This window comes from Pogoniulus pusillus, chromosome 1 (assembly GCF_015220805.1).
Source record: "Pogoniulus pusillus isolate bPogPus1 chromosome 1, bPogPus1.pri, whole genome shotgun sequence".
NCBI classification, from domain to species: Eukaryota; Metazoa; Chordata; class Aves; order Piciformes; family Lybiidae; genus Pogoniulus; species Pogoniulus pusillus.
Window position 1 is genome coordinate 7,842,361 of NC_087264.1, and position 22,860 is coordinate 7,865,220.

The following is a 22,860-nucleotide window of genomic DNA, read 5'->3' on the forward strand; positions in this document are numbered from 1 at the left end:
GCTGGTTTACAGACAGCTTTGAGGCACTAAGGAGTCCACTCTGCAGTTCCCATGGGTATAGCAGTGGCTTGTGATGGTCTATTTATGCTTCTAAACTGTGAAATATTGCACTTTAAAATGACAGGATATATTGAAAGTTACTTGTCTCACTTAAAAATGTTCCTCTCTTTATTGTTTCTAAGGTGATTATTGGGAGGGCTTCATTTTTTGACAGAAGCCAATGTTTTGCATTGAGAAGAATGTTGTTTCACACCAGAAAATGCATGGAAAGGGAGTGTTCTTTTTTTAGGTCCCTGGTGCAGAATGAAGTGCTGGAATGTAGCTAGGATCTGTGACAGCCTTCACCTCTCTATGGGATCACTCCAGAGAGACACACTGATGACTGAGTAGTGGTGATGGAAATGACCTCTGGTTCATGACCCCACTTACTGTGGGGCTGGACAGGGCAAAGGATTTTCCTCAATGACTGCTCCCTTGCAAACCGTTGTGAGAGGGAGGTCTCTGTGAGTTCTCTTTGCTTAGAATAGTATCAGATCCTCCTGAATTGCTCTGTCTGATAAGTCAGGTTCATGTCCTCCTCCAGCATAATTCCAGAAGTCTCTTCTTTCTTGCAGCTCCTCTGGTCTGCCAAGGCTAGGGTTCCCAAAGGAGCTTTTCTTCTTAGGCTTCCACCATGGCTGTACTTAGAACCATAGAATCAGTCAGGGTTGGAAGGGACCACAAGGATCATCTAGTACCAACTCCCCTGCCATGGGCACAGACACCCTACCCAAGATCAGGGTGGCCACAGCCTCATCCAGCCTGGCCTTAAACACCTCCAGCCACGGGGTCTCAACCACCTCCCTGGGCAACCCATTCCAGCCTCTCACCATTCTCATGATGAACAACTTCCTCCTCACATCCAGTTTGAACCTATCCACCTCCAGTTTTGCTCCACTCACCCTAGTCCTGTCACTCCCTGGTAGCCTAACAAGTCCCTCCCCAGCTTTTTTGTAGGCCCCCTTCAGATACTGGAAGGCCATAAGAAGGCCACCTGGGAGCCTCCTCTTCTCCAGACTGAACAGCCCCAACTCTTTCTGTCTGTCCTCATAGCAGAGCTGCTCCAGCCCTCTGATCATCCTCGTGGCCCTTCTCTGAACATGCTCCAGCATCTCCACATTCATCTTGCAATTGGGGCTCCAGAATTGAATTCAGTACTCCAGGTGCAATCTCAGCAGAGCAGAGTAGAGGGGGAGAATTACCTCCCTCAACCTGCTGGCCACATATACTTCTTTTGCATCAGCTAACATTAGCCCAAACTCTTTGCTCTCTCTGAGACTTCAAGTGTACCCTGTTCCTCTTGTTCAAATGACTCCCAAGTGCTTTAAAAATCTGACTTAAAGGTCTTCTGAATAACTGCACCACAGGATGCCCTGACACCACCTTCCATTTTCCAAGATTTTCAAGTAAAACCCAAAATGACTCCAAGCTGTGCAAGAAATGCCTTCTCCTTTCTCTCATGCTAGTATTCCTCGTGGCTATTTCCAAACCATTTACAGCTCTCATGCAGGAACTGTGTTCAGGGCCAGGGTGCCAGCCCCTGAATTCTCATTGCAACAGAGCCTTGCAACACTCATGTAGCAAATAGAGCATTAATGAAACCTTTATACTGCAGTTCCCGTTGTACTAGGTCAGGTAATTAGCATGACTACTTGATTACCAGTACTGTACTAGGTCAGGTAATTAGCATGACTACTTGATTACCAGTTCATGTAAAGGTGTATGGAAACCAGCTCTCTGTGCCTAGGGTAGTTTTACAGGGGAAACAACTGGTCAGACAAAAAAGCCATGACAAGACAAAATCCCTGCTGAGTTGACACTGTCCCAGAGCCCTGGAGTGACCTGAGTCTCAATCCATCTCTTCCAGAGACCAAGTCGTTCTTCTCTCTGGCTGGAACATCAGCCTTTTTGTTTCACACTCCAAAAAGCTGCTTGACTCACAGGGTAAACCCACAGCTAAATGTGATGAGCCAAATCCTCACCCGTCACAAACAAGTTACAGGTTAAACACAAATGCCAGCAGCAGGCTGAGCCTCATGTTCTGAGTAGGGTTAAATCATTCCTGTGCTTTATGGCACATCTGGGCTGTGTCTGGCTTCATGAAAGCTACTTGAAAAATTGGCACACAACAGGCTGTTCTTTAGCAACATCCTCAGGCCTGGGAGGTGGAAGCAGCCATCCCAGCCTGCTGGGAAATTTCAGTGGGTAGCACTCTCAGGCATGACTCAGTCTGTTGTTTGGCATTGCAGTTCTGGGGAAGAGCTGTCGTGTCAGAACCTGCAGGGTGGCAACACCATTGTACTTCCCCTGGAAAAAAAAAGAGGTGCATGTCAAAGGCTTTAAATGAACTTCATACTCTTGTGCTTAGAATCAAGCAATTGAGAAAAGATTGAATTAAATTCAATGAAGGACAAATTAAAGGTAGTTGCCTGTTAGACACAAGGAGGAATATCTTCCCATCTGTATGCCTTCATCACCCAGAGAACCTGTATGTATCCCCACGTTGAGTATCTGCTTCCTGTCTCTCCAGTCACTTCTCTTTCTTCTCTTCAGCTCTGGAAAGAGGTCTGGAACACAGCCCTGTGAGGAGAGGCTGAGGGAGCTGGGGATGCGCAGCCTAGAGGAGAGGAAGCTCAGGGTTTGATCTCATTGCTAACTACAACTACCTGAAGGGAGGCTGTAGCCAGGTGGAGGTTGGTCTCTTCTGCCAGGCAACCAGCAAAAGAACAAGGGAACAGAGTCTCAAGTTGTGCCAGGGGAGGTCTATGCTGGATGTTAGAAGGTAGTTCTTCCTAGAGAAAGTGATTGGCATTGGAATGGGCTGCCCAGGGAGATGGTGGAATTGCCATCCCTGGAGGTATTAAAAAAATGCCTGGCTGAGGCACTTAGTGCCATGGTCTAGTTGATTGTCTAGGGCTGGGTGATAGGTTGGGCTGAATGATCTTGGAGGTCTCTTCCAACCTGGTGGATTCTATGATTCTATTAGTATTACACTCTGGCATCAGAACTCAGAAAGAGAGCAGGAAATTTGTCTCATTTCATCTCATGCATTGAAAGTGCTGTATGCATAGTTTGGCTGCCAGCACTTTTAGGAATGGGTCCTTTGCAGAAGAGGGAGTCAGGGGTCTGTAGTGCTCCTTGCCCTGAATGGGACCCTGCACCCTGCTGTTCCTGTACAACACAGGCAGATTTTCAAGCCAGGAATGGGGAGCTACTTGGGTGAAGAGTTCCTCAGTTACAATTAGTGGTCTTAGTGACATATAGTCCTGCCATCCTTGTGCTTCTTGTCACTCAAGCCAGGAGCCTTAGTTACCGGAGGTGAAATCCTTCACTTGCTGCATCTGATCTTAACCGCTGACAAGGTCAGGCTTCAATGATTATAAATCAGCTGCTTTCCATCTCTCTCAATAGCATTTTAACTACATGTGGGATACTAATTATAGGTTGTCTTTTTCTGACTTGTACTTCTGCATTACTTGTTGCTCTAGGAGCTAAAAAGATGCATGAGAAACAATGGGCCTGCACTGGCTTTTAGCCTCTTAGGACAAATCCCAGAGCTGACATCATCTGCAATTATGGTGCACAGATCCAACCACTCTGACATAAGGTGGTAAATTATTCATCATTTGGCAGCACCATAAGTGGAGATCGTGCTTTAGGAAACCTCAGAATTTCAAGAGAGTTTGTCAACAGAGTCCCATTAGGCCAGTGGCCTATCTCTAAGAATAATACATTGGATAATGGTGATAGAGCCTTAGGGTAGGTGTATCTGGGATAAATTATCTCTCCTTGATTTTTTGGGAGCTTCTTGGCTAATATCTACGTGCAAAATCCTTCCCAGACAGGACCGTGTGGTTTCTGCCCCAAGGACCTTGCAGTTTAAACTGAACCAAAGCTAAGTGGAGGGTGAACATGTAATTGCAGCAGATTCAGCAAGTCATTGAAGGATGAGAGAAACATGAATCATCATAGAATCATAGAATAGAATCATAGAATCATAGAATCAACCAGGTTGGAGGAGACCTCCAAGATCAGCCAGTCCAACCTAGCACCCAGCCCTAGCCAATCAACTAGACCATGGCACTAAGTGCCTCATTCAGGCTTTTCCTGAACACTTCCAGGGACAGTGACTCCACCACCCACCTCCCTGGGCAGCCCATTCCAATGCCAATCACTCTCTCTGGCAACAACTTCCTCCTAACATCCAGCCCATATTTCCCCTGGCACAACTTGAGACTGTGTCCCCTTGTTCTGTTGCTGGTTGCCTGGCAGAAGAGACCAACCCCCACCTGGCTACAGCCTCCGTTCAGGTAGTTGTAGACAGCAATGAGGTCTGCCCTGAGCCTTCTTTCCTTCTTGCTGTTTGTCACAATTCTTGTACAACTTTCACATGCACCATTGTCATCACTGTAATGAAAACCTGCTTCTTAAACCAGGAACCCTGGGGAAAACTGACCAGGCCATTGCTTCCTTTCTGGGAGCTGTATCTTGTTACTCTCGGAAACCCCCTTTGTGTCAACTACCATATCAATTTACTCTGTTCACTGAAGGCTTTCCATTCTCATCATCATTCATGTTATCTAGATCTGCAAATGACCATGTACTCAAGGCTTTTCACAGCAAGTAAGGACTATTCTGTGATAATTTTAATGCACACTGTTTTAATGATAAATAAAGGCCAAAACCAAAAGCTCATTCCTATTAAGCAGAGAACTCATGCAAATAAGATGCACCAGAAACAGCTGAAAATGGAGCCTTTTGCAGACAGGTCCTTTGAATTTCTGCATCTTCACACACACAAAAAAAAAACCCACCTGTACAAAGAGTGAGAAGTGTATTGGCCCCTAGTAGCTGTCCAGGTGAACCAAAACACATCGAATCATAGAATCAACCAGGTTGGAAGAGAGCTCCAAGATCATTCAGTCCAACCTAGCACCCAGCCCTATCCAGTCAACTAGACCATGGCACTAAGTGCCTCAGCCAGTCTTTTCTTGAAGACCTTAATGGACGGTGCCTCCACCACCTCCCTGGGCAGCCCATTCCAATGCCAATCACTCTCTCTGACAACAACTTCCTCCTAACATCCAGCCTATACTTCCCCCGGCACAACTTGAGATTGTGACCCCTTCTTCTATTGCTGGTTGCCTGGGAGAAGAGACCAACCCCACCTGGCTACAGCCTCCCTTCAGGTAGTCGTAGACAGCAATGAGGTCCCCCCTGAGCCTCCTCTTCTCCAGGCTAAACATCCCCAGCTCCCTCAACCTCTTCTCATCAGCACTACTAGCTACAACCTGGCAAATGCAAGTGTCTCTGCAAAATGAAATCCCAACAAACCACTACATCACAGGAAGTCAATAATTGTATCCAATTAGGCAGGATAAATGGACGTATCTCACACTTGATCAGGACAAACACAGCTATAGTGGGAAGCTGGTGGTGATCTTTTCTCCAGCATCTGAGATGCACATAAATCTGCTGCAGAGCATGACATTTCCAGGGAAGTCTGTAGTGCCTTACCATGCAATTCAAAAGAACTGTTTTAGAGAATTTTGGTATCTATTTGGATTTGAGTCAATGTGATTACTCAAAGGTGGAAAACTTGGATATGAAGCAGCCAGATTCCTCTCTTCCTTCTGGAACCATAAATCAGCATTAGTAAGTTGCTGGCCTGAAGCCTGTATTCTGCCTCCACCTTCTGCATCAGTGGATGTGGAATCAGAGTGATTCTTTTCCAAGACCTTGTCACCCTTTTGTTTTTCTAGCCCCAGGATGCTACCAGAAGATGGCAAATGAAGAAGACCTACTCTCTGCAGTTTACAACCTGTCTTGGAGAGCAGCAGCATGTTCAGTGCTGAGCACTGCAGAAGTGGAACACATTTTGTGAGTGTACTGGTGAGTTAATGCAGACAGGGGCATTCCATCCAACCAAGGGCTGGAAGGAAATATGCCTACTGGCTTCAGGAATAGTGTTTGTATGTGTATGGGTTGTTTTTGCCTCAAAAAAGCCCAACCAAAAACCTCACCTAGAATTCTGAAAACAGAACAACGAATTTGGTGCTTAATCCTGTAGGTGTTACTGCTGGATTTATAGCTACCCAGTTCCACAGAGTGCCAGCCATGGAAGGAGAGGTAGTGCCAGCAGCAAAAATCTGTTTGGAGGTAGCTGTAGTGATTCTCATCACTGTTAAGGATCAGATTTATAGGAAAGGGCCACAAGTTTTATGGAGGGAGTTGTATGACAGAGCAGAAAACACAAAAAGTATGTGGGGGGATCTAGCAATACTTAGCAATGTCCTCTGAAAGACAGAAACAGCAACAGGTGTCTGCAACAAGCACCAGCAAGAAATAATAGTGTGGCCAGCAGGTTGAGGGAGGTGATTCTGCTCCTCTATTCTGCTCTGCTGAGACCCCCACCTGGTGTACTGCATCCAGTTCTGGGGCCCCTGTTAAAAGAGGGATGTGGAGATGCTGGAGTGTGTCCAGAGAAGGGCTGTGAGGATGCTCAGAGGGCTGGAGCAGCTCTGCTATGAGGACAGACTGAAAGAGTTGGGGCTGTGCAGTCTGCAGAAGAGGAGGCTCCCAGGTGACCTTCTTGTGGCCTTCCACTAGTTGAAGGGGGCCTACAAAAATGCTGGGGAGGGACTTTTTAGGCAATCAGGGAGTGACAGAACTAGGGGGAATGGAGCAAAGCTGGAGATGGGAAGGTTCAGCCTGAACATGAGGAGGAAGCTGTTCATCATGAGAGTGGTGAGAGCCTGGAATGGGTTGCCCAGGGAGGTGGGTGAGTCCCCATCTCTGGATGTGTTTAAGGCCAGGCTGGCTGAGGCTGTGGCCAGCCTGATGTAGGGTAGGGTGTCAAGGTACATGGCAGGGAAGGTTGGCACTAGATGATCCTTGTGGTCCCTTCCAACCCTGACTGATTCTGTGATAATCAGCATATTTTCCAGTTTGCAAGTTCTCCATCACAGTTTTCCCCTTTCAGCTTTATAGACTGAAGGCCTGCATGCAGTCCACTACCTGTCGTGATGAACTCTAGAGTGAGTTTTAATGAGAGCTGAGGCAGTGGTGATGGCAGAAACATGTGCTGCCATATTGACATTTGCTCCTGAGTCTTGCTTATCATAGAACCATGGAATCAACCAGGTTGGAAAAGACCTCCAAGATCAGCCAGTCCAACCTAGCACCCAGCCCTAGCCAATCAACTAGAACATGGCACTAAGTGCCTCAGCCAGGATTTGCTTGAACACCTCCAGGGATGGTGACTCCACCACCTCCCTGGGCAGCCCATTCCAATGCCAATCACACTCTCTGCCAACAACTTCCTCCTAATATCCAGTTTAGACCTCCCCCAGCACAACTTGAGACTGTGTCCCCTTGTTCTGTTGTTGGTTGTCTGGGAGAAGAGACCAACCCCCACCTGGCTACAGCCTCTCTTCAGGTAGTTGTAGACAGCAATGAGGTCACCCCTAAGCCTCCTCTTCTCCAGGCTAAACACCCTCAGCTCCCTCAGCCTCTCCTCACAGGGTTTGTGTTCCAGGCCTTTCACCAGCTTTATTGCCCTCCTCTGGACACGTTCCAGCACCTCAACATCTCTCTTGAATTGAGGGGCCCAGAACTGGACACAGTTATTGTAAGAAGGATGCCTGCATCAGCTTGCATCTTTGACTATTTTAAGCCTGACTTTCACATCTTGTATTTTACTATCTGCAGGTTTGGCATCCTTCATGTGCTTTGAAAAAAACACAGCACTGCACTGAAATCTCTGCAGCAAGTGTTGTGTATTAAGCATTTATATGTGCAGAAGAACGTGTATCCAACTAATGTCTCTTTTACATGCACCTGCATGCATGCCAGCAACACCTTTAAAGCGTTCAGCATTTGGTTTTGATGCTTAACATTCAGTGATATTCATGCTTCAAACCCTGGAAGGATAACATGAATCCACAAGGTGCCTTAGGGCAACGAAAGTTAGTTCTTAGAGATATTTGTGACACGTGGTTTATAACAGGATGATTAGCTTTTGTTACTCCAAATTGTTTCTGTTGGCCATGGATATAAGTAAATCCATCCCTAGTCTGGCTACTCCTTCTCGTTTACTTCCACAAACCCCAATCTTTGTTTTGAAAGTGTACATATAATTAAAGGACACATAATTCAGCAGGAAGCCTTTTGAATGCATAACCGATTATCTGCTTCCTGTAATTGCTGGGTTTGTATATTGAAACTTAGATTGAGTTGGCAGACAATGAAAGATTATTTTTTAATTAGATATACTCATCCCTGTCATTTGGGAGTAAGGGATATTTTCCATCACTGCTGCTCTTCCTATGCAGGAACACATGCTAATCTCTCGCCTGATATCAATGTCACTTCTTTCCCAAATGAGAAACAAACAGAAGCTTGCCTCTCTTATAGCAGCAGCACAGCTAGGCAGTGTTTGTTTTTGTAAATCAGGGCCATGTTACTACAGCACTGGAGTCCTGTGTCCAGTTCTGGGCCACTCAGTTCATGAGAGATGTTGAGGTGCTGGAATGTGTCCAGAGAAGGGCAAGAAAGCTGGTGAGAGGTCTGGAACACAAACCCTATGAGGAGAGGCTGAGGGAGCTGGGGGTGTTTAGCCTGGAGAAGAGGAGGCTCAGGGCAGATCTCATTGCTGTCTACAACTACCTGAAGGGAGGCTGTAGCCAGGTGGGGGTTGGTTTCTTCTCCCGGGCAACCAGCAACAGAAGAAGGGGACACAGTCTCAAGTTGTGCCGGGGGAAAGTATAGGCTGGATGTTAGGAGGAAGTTGTTGCCAGAGAGAGTGATTGGCATTGGAATGGGCTGCCCAGGGAGGTGGTGGAGTCTCCATCCCTGGAGGTGTTGAAGCAAAGCCTGGCTGAGGCACTCGGTGCCATGATCTAGTTGACTGGCTAGGGCTGGGTACTAGGTTGGCCTGGATGGTCTTGGAGGTCTCTTCCAACCTGGTTGATTCTATGATGTGTTCCTGTTTGTCATCTCAGTTTGATAAGATGCTGGTAGCAGGATGTATATGTATGCATCATATGACACACTGCAAGACTATGTACCAGGGCCAGTTTAAAGTACTGAGATTCATTTGCAATCCCCAAGGATTTTTTATGTTCATTCTTCATTAGCCATTCTGCTTTTACATCAGAAGATTGTCAACATAAAATTATGACCTCCAAACTACTCTTTCATGGAGTCCCAAATGAATGTTTTCTTTTTCTTGTGACAAGCAAAGCAATTGTTAGCTGTCTTAAAAGGCATTTCATGTAACCTCTTGTCCCAAAAAACTCCATCTAAAATGACAGTATCTCTGGAGACCTTTCTTTGCTTAGTAAACTGAGTTGCAGCCTACTTTTGGTTTAACATTCACAGTCATGGGCACTGCAGTGTTTGGAGCTCTCTGTTAGTACTGTGGTTGCAGGACAGGGTAGATGTCTAGGTAGTGACTTAGGAGTAAGTGGTATTCAGAGCCATGGCAGGGTCTGAATATATAATTATTTTCTTCTGTGGGGACAGCATTTCAAAGTCATGACAGGGTCCCCATATCTTTCCTACTCAGCTTATCCTCACCTGCTGTATTATTGTCATGTGATGACCAGAGCACTACAAGCTGGGCACAGAGTGGCTGGAGAGCAGCCAGGAAGAAAGGGACCTGGGGCAACTTGTATGTAGTAGCTGAACATGAGCCAGCAGTGTGCCCAGGTGGTCAGGAGAGCCAATGGCATCAGGGCCTGGATCAGGAACAGTGTGGCCAGTAGGAGAAGGGAGGTTATTCTTCCCCTGTACTCAGCACTGGTCAGGCCACAGCTTGAGTCCTGTGTCCAGTTTTGGACTCCTCAATTCAAGAGATATGTTGAGATACTGGAACGTGTCCAGAGAAGGGCAATGAAGCTGTTGAGAGTCCTGGAACACAGCCCTGTGAGGAGAGGCTGAGGGAGCTGGGGGTGTTTAGCCTGCAGAAGAGGAGGCTCAGGGCAGACCTCATTGCTGTCTACAACTACCTGAAGGGAGGCTGTAGCCAGGTGGGGGGTTGTTCTCTTCTGCCAGGCAACCAGCAACAGAACAAGGGTTCACAGTCTCAAGTTGTGCTGGAGTAGGTCTAGTCTGGATGTTAGGAGGAAGTTGTTGGCAGAGAGAGTGATTGGCATTGGAATGGGCTGCCCAGGGAGGTGGTGGAGTCACCGTACCTGGAGGTCTTCAAGAAAAGCCTGGCTGAGGCAATTAGTGCCATGGTCTAGTTGACTGGCTAGGGCTGGGTGCTAGGTTGGATTGGATGATCTTGGAGGTCTCTTCCAACCTGGTTGATTCTATGATTCTATGATTCCTCCTCCAGAACCTACCCTGTTTCAACTTTGCTGGTGCAACTCCTATTTGTACCACCCAACATCTTTTTCCTCTTGAGTGCTGTAAATCTCCTTCCATTACTCTTCCCACCTCCACCTCCCCTTCCAGCCCCGTGGGCCTTTCCCTGAACAAAAGGGATGTGATTCTGCTCTCCCTCCCACTGTCTTTAACCTGTTGTAGTTTGCCAAGTCGTTATTCATGGTTTAAACGAGGCTAAGCTACAAGAACAGTGCACTGAGACTTTCATTATGCCAATGCCATTTTTTCTCTGCATGCAGGCTATGATATTAGATCACCCTGTCCCTTCACCACTTTCAAAGGCTCCTTATACTCCTTATGGAGCTCAATAGTATGTTAAGGACTTTCTGAGCTTGTTTTTGAACTTGCCTGACCCTGCTTCTATGATCTCATATCCACTCCTACACATATTTATTTGATTTTCTAATCTGGCTATCTCTTGCAGTTGCCTAGCTCTGAGCATCTGGATGATCGTTGTCATTTATGCTTCCCATTTCTCTGATGCTTTGAGCCCTTGAGTCATTTTTCATCTCTCCTTCTCACCTTTCTGGTTTTTCTTGCCCTCCCAGCTGGAGAGCAGGTGATGCCATCACCATTCTCTTCCACCTTCTTGGGATGCTGCTGGCTGAGACTGCAGGCTGCTCTCTGATGACTCACTGAAGAGATTCTGGTTGGATTCAGCTGACTGCTCTCTCCCTTATGATTTCACAAGATCTGGTGGCTTTTATGTCGTGCACAAACCATCCAGAGACCCTCTTACTCTGCTAGTGTGAGTGAGCATTGAGGTGTGGCACTCTCCCCTCAGCGACTTCCCTCCCTGATGGCTGGAAGACTGCATTGTGATACACTTCATGATGACACTCCTTATTCCAGCATTCTCTCTCCAGGGTTGCTTCCTGCATCTTCTCTTCCCAAAAGGGGACATGCTAAGCAAGGTGAATGAGGAGGGTGATGAGGTGTCCCCTGAATGTACATGTGGCTCTCTCCTGTTGAACACACCAAGATCATGAAGATGTCATCTCTGATGTGTGTGATTAATCTAGTGGTAACAGCACACAGATATTCCCAGTGTGGTCAGCATCCAGACATCTTTCTGTGATTAAACAGTGCTAATAAAGTTAGCTTTGTAAAAGCTGGTGCTTTACAGTCTGCATTTTAATGCCATTGACTAAGGATTTATGCTGCTATAACAGGATTCTTACATGTGCAGATGCAGGATGCTTGTTCCTTTCCTTTAGTAATTGCTCGACTGCCCTTTATGTGGAGAAGAGAAAGTGAGAGGTGGTGAGAGGCTGAGTAACCTCTAGCTGCTACTGCATCTTCAAGAGGCCTTTCAATCTGTCAGGTGTAACCTTTGGAGAAGACATATGCTATCATCACTCTTCCTCTCCACCCACCAAGCTACAGCTGAGGTGATATGAGATCAGATGATTCAGAGAAGAACCTTAGGGTAGGGCTGCCTGAGATATCCAGGATTCAAATATCCTGATCATCTCCATATTACCTCCTTTCTATTAGGGGACATAAAATGTGGGTGTCCAGCTTCCCACCCAGAGCAGCAGTTTACACATATGTGACTCCTGAGAGATGTGTGCATCTCTCCAGTGCTGGAACAGATCCTATGCAGCATTTTTTGCCTTCACAACAGGTCCAGCAATGCTTTTGGCTTGGTGTGCTACTCAGGCATTTGAAGTTGCACAGACAAAAAGACAAGAATTACACTTCTGTGCAAGTGACAGCATTCCTGCCAGAAATTTTGTTAGGGATCTGCCACCTTTCTGAAAGGTTGGATTGCACTGATATAGGTTGGATATTGGGAGGAAGTTCTTGACAGAGAGGGTGATTTGACATTGGAATGGGCTGCCCAGGGAGGTGGTGGAGTTACCATCTCTTGAGGTGTTGAAGAAAATCCTGGCTGAGGCACTTAGTGCCATGGTCTAGTTGACTGTCTAGGGCTGGGTGCTAGGTTGGCCTGGATGATCTTGGAGGTCTCTTCCAAACTGGTTGACTCTATGATTCTATGTTTTAGAGTGACCCTAGAGAAGCTGTGCTGCCTTCTCAGCCTTAACAGTTTCTGTGAGGCTGACCAGTCAGTGGACACCATTCTCTGACCACAGATCTCTCACTCAGTACGTTGCAATACGCAAGATGTGAGAAGAGATGATTGGGGAATTTGATCACAGGTGAAATGGTATCATAGAATCAGTCAGGGTTGGAAGGGACTGTGGGAACATAATGTGAGAAGAAGAATAATAACAATTGAGTGCTGGCCTTGGTTCCCACAACTGCTGGCTACTTTATCTGCAGAAAGGATAAATAAGTGGACATCTTGTCAATGAGAAAAACAAGGCAGGGTTTTATGCAAAGGACTAGGTTGTTCTTGCCTAATTATGCTAATGTGTAGGTGTGTGCTCTATGATCAAAGACTATATAATGAGAATCAGAACAATCAACAAAGAGTCTCTGGTATAATTCACATTGAATGGCCTGGAGTCCATGTGGCATGGCTTTTGATCACACTGCTCTGTGTGAGCTCTGACCATGTTTCCCGCGGCAGCAGATAGGAAGCTGCAACAAGGGACCACAAGGATCATCTAGTTCCAACTCCCCTGCCATGGGCAGGGACACTCTATGCTAGATCCAGCTGGACACAGCCTCAGCCAGCCTGGCCTTAAACACCTCCAGCCATGGGGCCTCAACCACCTCCCTGGGCAACCCAGTCCAGGCTCTCACCACTCTCATGATGAACAACTTTTTCCTCATGTCCAGTCTGAATCTCCCCACCTCCAGCTTTGCTCCACTCCCCCTAGTCCTGTCGCTCCCTGAGAGCCTAAAAAGTTCCTCTCCATCTTTTTTGTAGACCCCCTTCAGATCCTGGAAGGCCACAAGAAGGTCACCTGGGAGCCTCCTCTTCTCCAAACTGAACAGCCCCAACTCTTTCAGTCTGTCCTCATAGCAGAGCTGCTCCAGCCCTCTTATCATCCCAGTGGTCCTTCTCTGGACACACTGCAGCATGTCCACATCCCTCTTGCAATTGGGGCCTGAGAACTGGATGCAGTACTCCAAATGATGTCCCACCAGAGTGGAGTAGATGGGCTTATCAGATCTTCTATACCCACTTCTGCAGAGGAGATACCAACCCTGGAAATGTGTGACAGCTACCCCAGATGTCTTCCATAGGAGTGAGTATGGCTGGGAAGGAAAAAGATCATGTTCCTGAAATCTGAAGGCATTTCCCTGGCATTGTTCACACAAAATCAGTTTATCATGAGCCCTCCAGGCTTTCTGGCTGTTGAGACAACTCTTTTTTGCTGACTCTTTTGTTAAAGGGTTCAGGCTCATTTTTTAGGGGTGGAGAGGTCCTAGTTCAATCCTGTGGGTTACTTTCATTGTTGGTCTGCTCACAAGAGAGCAGGCAGCACTGGCAAGAGCCATCTTATCCTGTGAAAGTGCCCTTTTTGAGCTGTTGTACACTGTGCACGCACACCTTCTTCCACCACAGAACTTAAAGTTAAGCAATTCATTACCTCTGTCCAGGATTTCAGAGGCTCTGACTGCTCAAGCAGAGTACCACACTTAGATACATGTTCTGCATGTGCCCAGATAAGCTACAGGGTATGTGTGATGTGTCATGGACCTTTGGTCTGCATGATGGACAGATGGTCTGACTCTGCACAATAAATGCCATGTGTTTTCCAAGCACAGACCATCTGTGAAACGTAGGCATAATATGTCTGCTGCTTCCTGAAAACCTGGAGCAGAAATATGGCAGCCCTATGGCTGCTGCTCTGCAATGTGACTGAGACCAGATGTTTCAAAGTACCTTGGACTTTCAGGTGCTGCTGATCTCAGCAGATCTTCCAGAGCAGATGCTAGAGTAGGGCTTGGACCCCATGACTTGGATTCTGTGTTAGAATCATAGAATCAACCAGGTTGGAAGGAGGTAGGAGAAGTTCTTCCCAGAGAGAGTGATTTGCCATTGGAATGGGCTGCCCAGGGAGATGTTCAAGAAAAGCCTAGATGGGGCACTTAGTGCCATGGTCTAGTTGATTGGCTAGGGTTGGGTGATAGGTTGGTCTGGGAGAAGAGGAGGCTCAGGGGGGACCTTATTTCTGCCTACAACTACCTGAAGGGAGGTGGGGATTGGTCTCTTCTCCCAGGCAACCAGCAACAGAACAAGGGGTCACAATCTCAAGTTGTGCTGGGGGAAGTATAGGCTGGATGTTAGGAGGAAGTTGTTGGCAGAGAGAGTGATTGGCATTGGAATGGGCTGCCCAGGGAGGTGGTGGAGTCACCATCCCTGGAGGTGTTCAAGAAAAGCCTGGCTGAGGCACTTAGTGCCATGGTCTAGTTGACTGGCTAGGGCTGGGTGCTAGGTTGGACTGGACGATCTTGGAGGTCTCTTCCAACCTGGTTGATTCCGTGACAGATGTTGCACATGCAGGTCCTGAGTACAGCAAGGAGAGACAAAGGAATCTCTTCACTTGGAGGCTATTTGAAGATTCTAGTACAATGTGGAAAAGAGTGCAGCCAGGGTCAGGAAGACATTTTAGCATGAATTCAATGTGTTTAAAGGGCTGTGTGTCTCTTTTAATGGAATTCTACAGATACATAAAATGCACCTACTCATATTGATAGCTGGTTTATTTATTCACTTATTAACCACCCTTGAAATTACAGTCTATTGTAAAAATATTGCTATTTTCTTCTCCAGTGGATACCTGATTAATGTCTTGTAAGTCATGCATTCCCTGTCAAATGAGAGTGATGTGCTTCCCACCTGATAGCTGAATAATTCTTTAAGAGAGTTATAGTCACAGTAGCTCTGGCAGACTTGACTCCCCACCTGATGTACCCTCCCCATACAGAACAAAATTTACTTACTTCTGCTCCAATTTAGAATGGTATTAGCATTAACATTCAGCAGTGAGCAATTACCCAAAGGCTTTTCTGTTGAATTTTCCCTGTGGGGCAATGCATATTTCACAATCTCCCAAATGAAAAGGTCATCCCATTTGTTCCAAGCCTTTCTGGAGACTAACCTGTAGCCAATGTTTATACAGGAGAATACTCTCATTAGCCCACTCCTGCTGCTTCTCAGAAGTATCTGGAACATTTTTCATAGTTTTAGCTCTCCCATATCAAAGAATGAAGAGGTAGATACATATGGAGCAGAGTTCTTGTTTTCCAAGGAGGAAAACTCAGGTATTGGGGATGAAAATGCCCATTGCCTCACTGGATTCTTCACTGCCTCTGGAGTTCCTGAAGCAGATGTCTGGAGACAATTTGACAGCACATTGTGTGTAAGTTCATCTTAATCTCCTGTTTTAGCTCATCTCATTCTTCTCACCTTCCATTCCCTTTCCTTTTCTCTCCCCTTTCCCTGGATTCTCCCATTTACCAAAGCTCTGGTTTAGTGTGATGCTTCACATTAGTAGCTGCAGTCACAAGATGATAGAGATGTTTTTGAAGGCAGTGGGCTTTTTGAGCTTAGCTTTTTTCAGAGGATGTTTTGCCATTGGAATGGGCTGCCCAGGGAGGTGGTGGAGTCGCTGTCCCTGGAGGTGTTGAAGAAAAGCCTGGATGAGGCACTTAGTGCCATGGTCTAGTTGACTGGCTAGGGCTGGGTGCTAGGTTGGATTGGATGATCTTGGAGATCTCTTCCAACCTGGCTGATTCTATGATTCTAAGAATTTTTCTCAGATGTAGCTTCTGGCTTCCTACTGTCATTGTCAGACATCCTACTGTACTTCATCACTATTATCTTTGCTGCATATTCAGTGCAAAGTGTTCATCTAACTTTGAACCTGGAACTTTGAAGTCTTTATGTTCTTACCTATCTGTTCCACCCCTTTCCCTGCTGATTATTTCACTCATAGTGCTGAAAAGTCCATTTCTATTTACTTCTGCATCCTTTGCAAGATCTCCCTCTGCTTGAATTTGGATGTTTCCTATTTTAGTCTCAAGCTTCTTGACCCCTAAAGTACTGTTCTTTTTGCTGAGTTGTTTTGTTTCAGTTCTTTATTGACCTTTGGTTGATTGGTATTAGCCTTCATTGAGGTGGTCTACCACTTCACTTAAGTCCAGAGTAATTTTTACAGGCTTTGTTTTGCCATGCCTTGGGACACATGCTAGAGGTAGTTTCTGTGTTTTTGGCAGAAAGGACTCCCAGGCCTTTCCCACACTCACGCCTTTCAACTCTTTAGTCCAGCTGGGTTCACTAATTAGTTCCCTTAATTTCTCAATTTTTGCCTATTTGAAATGTAGAGCCTTAATTACAGACCTATTTTTGTTTACTGTTCCATTTAATTTAAACTGAATCAACTTGTGATCAGTCAAAGGTTATTTTCTTTGATCGCTGCTTCTGTAATGTGTTTGCTATTTACCGAGATGATGCCCAGAATAGCATCAGTGCTTCAGCTCTCTTTGGTGAATTAATTTGTTGGCAATTACATCTAAGACTCTCTGGGTCATGCTGCCAGTAGTATCTTCTGCCTGTGTGAAACTGTATTTATTTCCCTTAAATTTCATTCCTTAGTGACACAGTGCATCATCTGTGACGTTGGCAAAGAAGCAAATCAAATGTTAAAAACATTTAGAAAGAGGTAGAGAACACAACAGGGAGAAGTTTTATGTCACTTTGTAATTCTTTGATGCTATATGAATTTCTGGGGCATCCCATCTCATAAAGGATACAGCATATATGAAAATATTCAGAGAAGGGCAGTGTCATGGAGGCAGGGAATTAACGTGGCTGAGTCAGGAAATATAAAAAATAGAATAGTTTTGTTTTCCTGGAACCCAGTCCCCAAAACTATACACAAAACTAGTTTAGTTTATTAGCAGATTCAGTTTGATCAAGAATATCTTACAAAAGAAAGACAAATTTAGATATTTAGGAAGTCAGGAATGGGAAAAGGCTAAGCTATAAATGCAGCTGTACCCCACTATCCATCAGGCGTACTCATGGAGGTGAGATAGGCATTCAGCAATGATCCCTTGCCGGATTCCTCTGCAGGAGCAGCCTTCTGACATTGCAGGCAATGTCCAATAATAGAGATCCACACTGCAGAAGCCTGAGGTGAGTCACAGAGCTGCCAAACTTGGAAATGTCTTGAGCACTTCTTTCCAAGTGGGATGGTTGCTGGACGATGCTGCCTTCACAAAGGCAGGGGGGAGCCAAAACTGCTAGAGTCCCCCAGGCTGGGACACAGGCAGGAAATTGGCTGCTGATAGGATCTGAGAGAGGGCAGTCCAGGTGCTGCTGTCTCTCTCTCAAAGGACCCCAGGGCTTGCCAAGCCTGCTGGCTTGCACAAAAGGGTGCAAAACTGGGGAGAGCTGTCCAAAGCAGGGGCGAGATAAAACCAAGAGCTGTACAAAAGGTAGGAGCTATCCACAAGCAGGGACGGTCTAGTCACAGCAGGAGCCTATGCAGTTGGGCACACTGTTAAGGCAGAAGCTCTTTCAAGATGGGGACTATCAAGGCAGGAACCCCAAGGCAGGAACTCTTGCTCTGTTTATGCCTTTTCTAGACAATGTCCATGTACCATTTATACTGGTGTGAAAACACAGCCAATCACCAGTCTGATTTCAACACAAGCTTCTACACACACAATAAGGCACCTTTTGCTTCTCCCCTTCAAGCCCTTGGCGGGGGGGGGGGAGGAAGTTTTTGTGCCTTTTTTCTTCCATGGAGTGAAAGGGAGAAGAGTGGAATTTGGGGTAACCCAGGACAGGCAGCAAGAATGTAACATGGAACACCATCTGTATGAGGAGCAACTGACTGGAATCATAGAATCAACCAGGTTGGAAGAGACCTCCAAGATCATCCAGTCCAACCTAGCACCCAGGCCTAGCCAGTCAACTAGACCATGGCACTAAGTGCCTCAGCCAGGCTTTTCTTGAACACCCCCAGGGAATAACAGTCTTCAGGATGGAGATGAGGTAATTGAAGGTATCTAAACCCATGGGTGGGATAAAAGCAGAAAATAAGGAAATATTGTTCACTGTCCTTCCCAAGCATATGAAGAGAAACTGGCAGATGGTTATTTCAAAAGAGGCATAAGGAAATGGTTCTTAGCATGGTATGTAATTCTGTGAAGCTTGCCACAGGTTGCTGTGCCTGTTCATAGGGTCCAAAACAAACAAACCAACCAACCTAGGCACATTAATGGGAAAAAAAATACAGTCAACACTACTGACAGCACCTTTGACTCATAAAGCCAGTGTAGGCAAGGTGTTTATTCTGAGGCAACATCACTGCAGGCTTTCTCTGTTGTGTTCTACCCTGTATGTCTGCTATGGCCACTGTTTGGGGCAAGATGGATCCCTAGTCTGCAGGGCTATTTTATAATGCTAAGCCCACTGATGAAGAAAGGCCCTCAACACACTGGAGATTATAATGCCTTCAAAATGATTCCCAGTTCATGGACAGGGATAACATAGGAAGTTAGGCACTGGTCAGGCCACACCTTGAGTACTGTGTCCACTTCTGGGCTCCTCAATTCAAGAGAGATGTTGAGATACTGAAATGTGTCCAGAGATGGGCGATGAAGCTGATGAGAGGTCTGGAACACAGCCCTGTGAGGAGAGGCTGAGAGAGTTGGGGGTGTGCAGCCTGGAGAAGAGGAGGCTCTATCTTACCACAGTCTTTGCCTTACGTATTAAGGTAAGTTTGCAGGGTTAGGAAGCAGAAGGATTAGTCACACAGACAGCAGGTTAGCTTAGAAAGAAGTTCAGCCCACAAAGCCCCAAGAGACTCTGTTATCTATATTTATGTTCTTGTTTTTATATATCTCAGCAATCCTAAGAGTGAAGGTGACCTCATTGCTGTCCACAACTACCTGAAGGGAGGCTGTAGCCAGGTGGGGTTGGTCTCTTCTCCCAGACAACCATCAACAGAACAAGGGGACACAGTCTCAAATTGTGCTGGGGTAGGTCTAGGCTGGATGTTAGGAGGAAGTTGTTGGCAGAGAGAGTGATTGGCATTGGAGTGGACTGCCCAGGGAGGTGGTGGATTCACTGTCCCTGGAGGTGTTCAAGGAGAGCCCGGCTGAGGCACTTAGTGCCGTGGTCTAGTTTATTGTGTAGGTCTGGGTGCTAGGTTGGAGTGGATGATCTTGGAGGTCTCTTCCACCCTGGTTGTTTCTATGATTCTATGATTAATAGCAATGAATTTTTGCTTTTCCTCTCCTTGCATTATGTGCAGGTCTGGGTAATACTCAGTTCTGCATGGTGTGTGCTTGTCATTTCTGCTTAACTTGCAAGCACTTTTTGGTTTGGTAATGGTCTCAGTGCTTTCTCCATGCTCCAGTAGGCAACATGTCATGGAGTGAAATGCCAGGGGAGCATAGACTTCTGCTCGGAGTCATCTAGAGAAATAAAAGTAGATTAGGTGAAACAATTAAGAAAATGTGATGGGCTAATAAATATTGCCAAGTTAATAGCTTTATGTATGGCATAGAAGAAATCCTCTGAGCCCGCTGGATTCTACTAATAGTGTTTATCCTGTTGTGTTTACCTCTTTTTTCATAGAATCATAGTTTCAACCAGGTTGGAAGAGACCTCCAAGATCATCCAGTCCAACCTAGCACCCAGCCCTATCCAGTCAACTAGACCATGGCACTAAGTGCCTCAGCCAGGCTTTTCTTGAAGACCTCCAGGTACAGTGACTCCACCACCTCCCTGGGCAGCCCATTCCAATGCCAATCACTCTCTCTGCCAACAACTTCCTCCTAACATCCAGCCTATACCTACTCCAGCACAACTTGAGACTCTGTCCCCTTGTTCTATTGCTGCTTGCCTGGCAGAAGAGGCCACCCCCCACCTGGCTACAATGCCCCTTCAGTTAGTTGTAGACAGTAATAAGATCACCCCTGAGCCTCCTCTTCTCCAGCCTAAACACCCCCAGCTCCCTCAACCTCTCCTCATAGGATTTGTGCTCCAGGCCCCTCACCAGCTTTGTTGCCCTTCTCTGGACATGTTCCAGTACCTCAACATCTCTCTTGAATTGAGGAGCCCAGAACTGGACACAGCACTCAAGGTGTGGCCTGACCAGTGCTGAGTACAGGGGAAGAATAACCTCCCTTGTCCTGCTGGCCACACTGCTCCTGATGCAGGCCAGATGCTGCCAAAGCTGAGTTCATAGAATGTAAACCTCTAGCAGCTGCCTGATGGTTCTTTAATCTTTTGCATATGCTGCATGCGGCTTCCTTGTGGTAAAAAGCACAGGATTTTTAAACCCTGAAGCTTCCTAGGAGTTTTAAGTTTTGGCTTATGAACCCTCAAACCAAAGGTAAAAATCTTCTGGAAAAGAGAAGACTGAGAGAGGATTTAATAAATGTTCATAAATATCTGAGGGCTGGTCAGGGGTGGGGGGACAGGCTCTGCTCACTTGCTCCCTGTAACAGGACAAAGAGCAATGGGTGTAAGTTGCAGCACAAGAGGTTCCACTTCAACACAAGGGGGAACTTCTTTACTGTAAGGGTCCCAGAGCACTGGAACAGGCTCCCCAGAGAGGTTGTGGAGTCTCCTCTGGAGCCTTTCCAGGCCTGTCTGGATGTGTTCCTCTGTGACCTGTGTTAGATAGTATTGTCCTGCTCTGGCAGGGGGGGTTGGACTGGATGATCTCCTTGGGTCCCTTCCAACCCCTAACATCCTGTGATCCTGTAATCAGTGTGTACTTGTGGAAATTCTTTGGAATTGCTGGAACAATAAGTGTGTGCTCAAAGGACTGGGATCCTCCACCTCTTTTTTGGTAGCTGACCCTAGCTTTTACAGAGGCATCGATCTGCCTTGGTACTTTTTGGGAGAGTCTTCCCTAGATTGTTTTTCTTCCCTAACCTTTTGTCTTGTCTGTTAAGGTCATTAGTTCCTCATACAAAGGCTTTGCACTGTTTTTCAGAGCCTAGAACAGAGATCATAGCTTGGCCTCTAGACACTACTGTGATGTTGCTATGAATGATCCCTTTTGAAAACTAAATGGATCATACTGGTAAACTTCCACTTGGGCACTTCCAGGCTGGTCACATGCACATCGCTCTGATGATCAATTTTTTGTGGTTGCTTTGAAAAACATCAGTTTACTCTGGGTTTAATCTGAAGAGGAATATAAAGAAGCAGTGTTCCTACTACATCTCTCATGAGATAATCCCCTTTGGATATTTTCCAAGCTTCCTTCTTCCTGAGGATTTGTTTTAAAAGTTTTTGTCCCTAAAAAATCTTTGATCATTGTGCCTACATTAGCCTGCTGCTGGAACATCTTTAATTAAAACTCATCAAACTTTGATGATTGTTTTAATTCACAAATACATTTAATAGATACCTTAAAATTCTTTCCTCCTCCTTCTTCACCACCCAGGGTTCCTATTTTTTATTTACACATTGTTTTTCAAAATCTTATAATCTTCTTCTCCTTTGCTGTATGCCAGCCTGTGACATGTTCCTCATGGAATTCTTCATGTCTTCCTCAGCATTCTAACTATGGTATTCTAGTGAGCACACTCAGGAAGTGTGGAAGAGCAGGTAGTGAGGTCAATTAGGAACTGGTTACGAGATAGAGTTCAAAGAGTGGTGATCAATGGTGCCAGGTCCAGCTGGAGAGCTGTAACCAGTGGAGTCCCCCAGGGATCAGTGCTGGGTTCAATCCTGTTCAGCATCTTCATCAATGACATTGATGAGGGGACAGAGTCTGCTCAGCAAGTTTGCTGCTGACACCAAGCTTGGAGGCTTGGCTGATACAGCTGAAGGCTGTGTGGCCATCCAGAGAGACCTGGACAGACTGGAGAGCTGGGCACAGAGGAACCAGATGAAGTTCAACAAGGACAAGTGCAGAGTCCTGCACCTGGAGAGAAATAATAAACTGCACCAGTACAGGCTGGGAGGTGATCTGCTGGAGAGCAGCCCTGTGGAGAGGGACCTGGGAGTGCTGGTGGATAACAAATTAACCATGGCACAGCAATGTGCCCTTGTGGCCAAGAAGGCCAATGAGATCCTCAGGTGTATTAAGAAGAGTGTGTCCAGCAGATCAAGGGAGGTTCTCCTTCCCCTCTGCTCTGCCCTGGTGAGATCTCATCTTCAATACTGTGTTCAGTTTTGGGCTCCCCAGTCGAAGAGGGACAGGGATCTGCTGGAGAGGGTCCTGCGGAGAGCTACAAGGATAAATAGGGGACTGGAGGGCATGGCTTATGAGGAGAGGCTGAGGGATCTGGGGCTTTTTAGACTGGAGAAGACTGAGAACAGATTTAATAAATATTTATAAATATCTGAGGGCTGGCCAGGAGTGGGGAACAGGCTCTGCTCACTTGCTCCCTGCAACAGAACAAGGAGCAATGGGTGTAAGTTGCAGCACAAGAGGTTCCACCTCAACACAAGGGGGAACTTCTTCACTGTAAGGGTCCCAGAGCACTGGAACAGGCTCCCCAGAGAGGTTGTGGAGTCTCCTTCTCTGG

General features: G+C 46.3%; 1 protein-coding gene across 4 annotated transcripts in view; it reads left to right on the forward strand.

Moving 5' to 3' along the window:
* BRF1 (BRF1 RNA polymerase III transcription initiation factor subunit) overlaps positions 1-22,860 on the forward strand; it is a 481,847-nt gene that overhangs the window by 453,271 nt on the left and 5,716 nt on the right. For 2 of the 4 annotated variants that reach the window (XR_010305858.1, XR_010305845.1), the window contains one exon: positions 5,802-5,841. The gene's annotated coding sequence lies outside the window, so the exon portion shown is untranslated. Of the gene's footprint in view, positions 1-5,801; positions 5,932-10,979; positions 11,516-22,860 lie in introns of those variants that run through there. The other 2 variants (XR_010305866.1, XR_010305870.1) reach the window with 2 other exon arrangements.